Here is a 5,904-nt window from a genome sequence, read left to right on the forward strand (position 1 = left end):
AACTAGCATGAAATGCAAAACCTAAATTGAGAGGGAAGGGATTAGAGGGGCATGCGAAATGATAAAACTAAGAAAAATGCATGACATGTAATGAACATGCAAACATGTACTAACGAGGGGAAATTCCTAAGAGTCTAGCGTTGGACTAACCCATTCTATGAATTCCGACTAGCGTTGGACTAGTGGAAACGTTCATTCATTCATCACATTCTTTCATGGCCATGGAAAGCGAGTAGACATGCCAAACACTCGTAAACACATAGTACATAACACTTAGCATGCTCGACTAGATGCAAGGCCCTAATAAAGCAAATTAACACGTAACAACTAAGCATGCAAGACACATAAGACAATTAAAGCCCTAACTATTACATTCGCTAGCTAGGCACACGTCTTCGATAGGTCTTCATTGAATGCTCCTCCAAGCCCTATCTATTACAAGCCAAGAGGTGTACACATACCCCATAAAGAATAACTTACTAAAAGCAAGAGTAAATAAAGTAAAGGAGCTAAAGACAGGCAAGGAAAGCAAATTAATCATGCAAATTCACACATAACACATAGGAGCACGTAGAGTCAAATAAAGTAAGAAATAAATGATTAGATATACCTCCCCTTCGATGGTAATCAAATGAAGTGAAAATGGCTTCAAAACAATAAAAAGGTCAAGGTACCACTTTATTTGGGAAAATTAAAGAAAACATACAAACACGGGCTCACATGGTCATAAAGCTCTTAAATTCATGCATGAAGTGCAATTTAAACAAAGCATGGTAATTATTTGAAGCAAACAAGCAATAAAACTTGCAAAATTAAAGCTGCCAAGGACCAAATTGAGGACATTATTCAATTGGTTGAGTCATAGTGAAACAAGGAGAAACTTGAGGGATTAAATTGATTAAGTATTCCAATTACTTGGGCCATAGTGAGTCAAAAGGGGACTTGGGGGGCCGAAGTGCAATTTTTCTTTTGGTTTTTCATGCAGCTCATGCAACTCACGTAAGAAAATCTATTTCTGCAACATTTTCTCTTATGCTTGCTCAAACGAAACCCAACTCAAACTCACATCTTATTTCCAAAAATCAGATTTCAAGTTCACATACATAGCTTTAACTAAGCTGCAAACTATGTCATTACCATCACCTCAACAGGTAGAAAACTTAGAAGGAAAAAACATGCAAGTTCTATGCAATAGCCATGAAACAAGTTTCTGCAATTACTTCACATACTCTAGCAACCGAAGACTGCTGCACTTTCTTCTCAAGCTCAAGCTTCTTAATCACAACCGTGATCAAATTTTCCAAACCAACCAATTTCATTCAGACCCAACAAACAGAAAACTTAGCAACTTTATTCAGACAAACAGAAAAAATAGCAACTTCATTCAAACAGAAAAATTAGCAAAACATCAAAGGTTTGAAACTTCAGCAAACAAATCTTTTGAGCTTAGGCAGTTCGCATGGAAGCTGCACTCAAGCATTTCGAATCACAAACCCATGCTCAAAATCCTGTTAAGCTTCTCATGCATACAAACTACAACTTTCGGTCAAGGCTGGAATTACTATCTAACAAAAACAGCAAAGTTTGGAACCGCAATGGAAGAAAATAGCAAGACACAACCGTAAATTTCTGGTGCAGCAAAATGAATATGCATTTTCCAGCAGGTACTTGGGCATGATTCAAATGTCTTTTTGACCCAAAGACATGAACTCAACACTAAACTTTCCACTTCTTCCTTTCCACACAGAATTAAGCATGCAAGCGCAGAGAACAGCCACGGAAAGAAACAGTAAGAAGAAAAATGCAGCAATTTTTATTTGCGTGCAAACACTCCAACAAGCTCTACCAATATGTCATTTACAGACCAAATGCAAGGAATTTGCCCCCCATTACCATCGAATGTCCCCAAACATGAACTTTCTTATAGACGCAAACAAAGCCAATGAACAAAACAGGAGCAATGAAGCGCAGCTTTTCTTATTTCAGACAAGACTTCCGGATATCATCTTAACAGTAATCGCATGCATGACCCTCTTAAAATATTCTAGAGTGAAATTAACAAGTGTGGAATATTTTACAGCTTGTCAAACTTTAAATGCAACAATTTGGAATCCCAAAATTCCCAAAGAAAACTGGAAAAATTCTTTCTCCCTTCCTCGGATAAATTGAAACATTTCCAGCAGCTATGTGTCAACAATTTTGGCCAAATTTGCCCACAGTTCAAATGGTTTACTACTGAATGTCATACAAGACTTAAAACAACATTTTTCATGCATTTCCAATCATTATTTTCCAGAGAAAAATTCCCAAAAACAACTGCAAATTCCAGTTTCACTCCCTCGGCAAATCACATAAATTTTCCAGCACTTGGTTGGTCTTAAATCCGAATTTACCTCGGTTGAATCATTGTGTTAAGTACCCAAAACTAACATGCAAGGCTACTTAATGAAATTACTATCATTTCTAGTTCAGATCAAGTTCGGACAGCAACTATAAACATCCACAAATCCAGAAATTCATTCGGCTATTCTCGGATGATCTTGCATGCAGCAGATTTTTTTGTTCATTTTTATTTCTTGCTTAACCGAGCTAATGAGCTGCATGCAAAGCTTAATCATCTTGTCTTAAGTTAGTTAATCACATTTATAAGCTCAGATTGCCTCAGGGAAACAAAATTAAAGCTGCATTTCCATTTCAGTTTCTCGGCAAACCCATTCCTTCCAAATCAGATTTTTCTAATGCTTTGTTTTCATCATCCGGAAGCATAAACTTCACATGCAAGCTCTTAAACTGCTTCATCTACCCATAATTAGCTAGCCTAAGTCTAGAATTTACCTCAGCTGGAAGCTCAGCTCACGCAACAAGAAGCTGCAATGCTTCTTTCTCGGCTAGCTCTCGGACAGCACAGGAATGCAGCCCGCCAACTCCCTCTCTTGCTCAAGCTTGCACGCGGAATGGAATGGAGGATGATCGCAGATGGTTGAGGTTGAAGAAAGGAATGGAAGCTCTAGGCAGTGAGGAAGAGGATGATAAAACTCACACGGTTATCTCTCACACTCACTCGCGAACAATTTAAGAAAGCAACTTGCGCAACTTCCTCCCTTGCTCAAGCTTTTGATCAGACAGGAAAATGGGAAGCTCGGCTCTTCACTCTCGGTCGATAATAACAAGGCCAAGAGAGAATGTTGTTGTTGTTTTTTAGGTGTGATAGTGGAGTGGAGATGGGGTGCTGAAATGAAGATGAATCGCGGATGGAGGAGGTTGAGTGTTTTAGAGGGGAAAGGAAATGTGATCCGGCAGAAATGGAATTGTGATTTTTTGATTTTTTGATTTTTTTTTTTTGAAATTAATTAAATAAAACTGATAATAAAAATAGATAACAAACAACAAAAACAACAAAAAAAAAATAATTTAATTAACATTGGATAGAAACTAAATAAACTAGAATCAACAAAGCACAATTTTCCATTTTTCATCAATTTCCTCTTTTTTTTTTCTTTTTTTTTCACAAATTTTACGTTAAAACTTAAAACTAAAACTAAAACTAAAACGTGAACAAAATTAATATGACAAATAATTAGCAAATAAAAGACAAATAAAAAAGGTAACAACTAAAATGCAGACAATCTAAAACAAAAATCATGAATTAGATGCAACATACAAATTAAAAATTTGGTGTCTACAGTTTGCCCCTCTTTGTTTGAGTTTTGAAAAAACTTGAGACAAAGAAGTAGACACCAAATACTTACCTGTGTTATTCGGCTGCAAAATGATTTGAACGGACAGGAATTTTAAAAACGGGACTGACCCGAACAAGGAGTAGACACCAAATACTTACCTGTGTTATTCGGCTGCAAAATGATTTGAACGGACAGGAATTTTAAAAACGGGACTGACCCGAACAAGGAATTTAAAACGGGACTGGCCCGAACAGGAATTTAAAACGGGACTGGCCCGAACAGGAATTTAAAACGGGACTGACCCGAACAGGAATTTAAAACGGAATTTAAAACGGGACTGACTCGAATAAGGATTTAAAACGGGACTGGCCCGAACAGGAATTTAAAACGGGACTGGCCCGAACAGGAATTTAAAACGGGACTGACCCGAACAGGAATTTAAAACGGAATTTAAAACGGGACTGACCCGAATAAGGATTGTCGCGCCCCACTTTTCGATAATGTGTGAATGTGTGTGAGTGATGTGTGTGTGAAGTGTGGTGTGAACGTGTGCAAAATGAAAAGTAAGAGGCCATGGGACTTTGGAAAGCGACGATTTGGCCAAATGAAATTTTAAAAAGGGTTTTTTAAATATGAAAACGGAGTCGCCACTTGGTATAGATTTGGGGTGTACCAAGTCACCCAAAAAGTGTTTTTTAAAGACAAAGTAGTAAAACCCTTTTTAAAACGACTCCTAGTCCACGTAAGCCAAAGAAAAAGGTTCGGGGGTCACGTTTGACAAAGGGGAAGGCAAGGATAGAATCCAAGGCACCCCTTTGACCTAGCCAAGGCTAGTTGCGTGACTTAAGCCAATTTTCCTAATTTTCTACCCAATGTATGTTCGCACGTTGGATATGACTATATGAATGCAAAACGGAAAGAAAAATGCAATCCTAAATTCTACGATGTCTCTCGTGAGGCTTTTGGTCCCAAACCACATGAATTGTGGCGGCCAACAAAGGAAAACCTCATAGAGGTCGATTAATGCAAATGTGTGCAAGTGTGAAAGTGTATGAAAGATGCAAGACATGTAAGTGCAAGTGTGCGAAATTTGTATAAAGGTGCTTGTGTGAAATTGTATAAAGTTCAAATGTTTTTCGTGTGCAAGTGTATAAAAATAAAATAATAGATATATAAGGTAAAGTGGAATTTCATTTGTGAGGTGAAAATAAGCAAGTGATAGGTAAAATGTAGTAAAATAAGTACGGTCTGAGAAATGTGAAAAAATGTGGTTAAGAGAGTATGTAGGTGATAAAAATTAGAGTATGACCCTAGAGGAATGCAACAAGTCGGGTACGGGGGTTGACTCCTAACTTTTCGACTTTATTTTCCCTTTGATTAGAAGGCAAAACTAGCGTGCTAAGGCTATCGAGTAGCCACACTCGCTCGTTTCCCTTATCAGAAGGGGACTTTCACGCAAATGAACCCTAACTAGCATGAGATGCAAGTCCTAAAGTGAGGGGAAAGGGGTTCGAGGAGCATGCCAAGTGATAAAACTAAGAAAAATGCATGATATGTGGTGAACAAGCAAATGATATGCTAATGAGGGGAAATCCCTAAGGGTCTAGCGTTGGACTAGCCCATTCTATGAATTCCGACTAGCGTTGGACTAGCGGAAACGTACATTCATCCATTCCATTCATTCATGGCTATGAAAGCAAGTAGACATGCCAAAATACTCGTAAACACATAGCACATAACATTTAGCATGCTCGACTAGATGCAAGAGCCTAATAAAGCAATTAAACATGTAGCAACAAAAACAAGCAAGCAAGGGGAAGGGGAAGTGGACCAGATGCTCTTCGAGCCCTATCTATTACAAGCCAAGAGGTGTACACATACCCCATAAAAGCATAAAGGGGAAGGGGAAATGGACCAGGTGCTCTCCGAGCCCTATCTATTACAAGCCAAGAGGTGTACACATACCCCATAACACTTAAATAAAAGCAAAAGCAAGTAAATGCACTAATTGAAAGAAATTTGGACAAGGCAAGGAAAGCGAAGTAGACATGCATATCCACATAGCACATAGGAGCACATAAGGTCAAATGAAGTGCAAATAAAAGGGTAGAGTGTACCTCCCTTGAAATTGGGCCTCAATGAAGTGAAATCACTTATTTATCCTCCAAAATAAAAGAAATGGTCAAGGTACCAATTTATTTGGGAAAAATTAAAAGAAATGGGC

The sequence above is a fragment of the Coffea arabica genome, chromosome 8e (genome assembly GCF_036785885.1).
Source record: "Coffea arabica cultivar ET-39 chromosome 8e, Coffea Arabica ET-39 HiFi, whole genome shotgun sequence".
In the NCBI taxonomy this organism is placed as follows: Eukaryota; Viridiplantae; Streptophyta; class Magnoliopsida; order Gentianales; family Rubiaceae; genus Coffea; species Coffea arabica.